This window comes from Otolemur garnettii, unplaced genomic scaffold (genome assembly GCF_000181295.1).
Source record: "Otolemur garnettii isolate 467f Iridium unplaced genomic scaffold, OtoGar3 scaffold00224, whole genome shotgun sequence".
In the NCBI taxonomy this organism is placed as follows: Eukaryota; Metazoa; Chordata; class Mammalia; order Primates; family Galagidae; genus Otolemur; species Otolemur garnettii.
The window spans coordinates 295646-297691 of NW_003852619.1; the positions used below are offsets into that span (position 1 = coordinate 295646).

The 2046-nt window shown below is 40.8% G+C and overlaps 1 protein-coding gene across 5 annotated transcripts in view; it reads left to right on the top strand.

The window, feature by feature from the left end:
- Positions 1–2046, top strand: part of STAG2 (stromal antigen 2) — a 171303-nt gene that overhangs the window by 84756 nt on the left and 84501 nt on the right. The window lies entirely within an intron of this gene.

The window sequence follows — 2046 nt, forward strand, 5'->3', positions numbered from 1 at the left end:
GGTAGAGTGCTGTGGCATCACAGCTCACAGCAACCTCCAACTCTTGGGCTTAAGCAATTCTCTTGCCTCAGCCTCCCAAGTAGCTGGGATTACAAGCATGAGCCACCACCCCCTGCTGAATTACTATCTTTACAGGCACCCACCAGAACACTCAGCTATTTTTTGGTTGTAGTTGCCATTGTTTGGTGGCCCGGACTGGATTCGAACCCACCCGTTTCAGTGTATTTGGCTGTCGCCTTAGCTGCTTGAGCTATAGGTGCTGAGCCTAGATTTAAAAAAAAAAAAAAAATTAACAATTACCATGCCAAATGTTCGAAATTCTAAAATGATTTTCAGTGATACTGGAATTCTTTTGTGTAGCAAAAAAAAGGATTAACTAGGTTTTGACAAGTATATACATACATAGTATTTCTTAAAGGCTTAAAAACGTTTATATTTTCTGTTTTTGTAGAGCTTGAGGGGAGGGGGTTATCTCACTGTGTTGCTCAGGCTTGGTGTCAAACTCTTGGCCTCTAGCCATCCTTTCACCTTGGTGGCCTCCCAAAGTGCTGGAATTATAGACATGAGCTACCACACCTGTCTTTCTGTAGAGATTTTTTTTTTTTCTGTCCAAGATTGTACACAGGTTAGCAAGTTTACTTCTTGTACTTCCTTTGCACATTCCTTTTCCTCCAGCATGCATACCCATTAAGCCATTTTAATTGTACTAATTAATTTTTCATACCGACATGGACTATTGAGACATTTAATAGATAAATTGCAAATACATAGCTCCATGTTAATTACATTGGCATTTTGTATTGTTCTACTTTATTCTTTGTAGTTGATCTTTTCTTTCACCCTTATCTGAAATACTTTTTACTGGAGAGAAAAGCCTTTCATTCTCTACAATTAGGAATTAATGGATAGATTCACACAAATGGAATCTCATTTACAAAATATAGTAGTCCGCTCTTATCCTTGGATATATTGCAAGAACCTTGAACCTCATATACTATGTTTTGTTGATCTGATAACCAAGATGGCTACTAAGTAACTAACTGGTGTGTGAATATACTGGAAAAAGGGATGATTCCCATCCAAGGTGGGACAAGAGTATAGGATAGTCAGAGATTTCATTGTGCTACCTATGAATGGTTTATTCCTAGAACTTGCCATTTAATATTTTTAGACTGGCTGGGTGAGATAGCTCATGCCTATAATCCTAGCACTCTATTATGCCAAGATGGATGGATTGCTTGCGTGCAGGAGTTTGAGACCAGCTTGAGCAAGAGCGAGACCTTGTCTCTACTAAAAATAGAAAAACTAGCTGGGTACTTGGGAGGGTAAGGCAGGAGACTTGCTTGAGCCCAGGAGTTGGAGGCTGTTCTGAGCTGTGATGCCATGGCACTCTACCCAGGGGGACAGCTTGAGGCTCTGTCTCAAAAAAAAAAAAAAAAAAAAAAAAAAAAAACTAGCTGGGTGTTGTGTTGGGTGCCTGTAGTCTCAGCTACTCTGGAGGCTGAGGCAGGGGTATCACTTGAGCCGAAGAGTTTGAGGTTGCTGTGAGCTAGACTGATGCCAAGGCAGACTAGCTTGGGGCAAGAGAATGAGACTCTGTCTCAAATATTTTCAGGTTTTAAGAAACAGTTTGAAGTTAACTGTTAAGCATAGGGTGGTTTTAGACTCCTGAGGAGGAAGGGACCTTTTAAAATTCAGAAACATGTGGGCTATTAGTGGAAATAAACTTGTAGGTGTGGCTAAATATAAAAAATATGCATCTGGGTGTGGTGGTGCACATCTATAATCTTAGCACTTTGGGAGGCTAAGGTGAGAGGATCACTTGAGGCCAGGCATTTGAGACTAGCACAAGCAACATAGTTACACCTCATCTCTACAAAAAAATTAGCCAGGTATGATAGTGTGTACCTGCTAATTGGGAGGCTGAGGCTGGAAGAGCTCTTGAACCCCAGAGTTTGAGATTATAGTGATCTGTGATTATGCCCCTGGACTCTATCCTGGGTAACAGGGAGACCCAGTCTCAAGGAAAGAAGGAAAAAAAAAAAA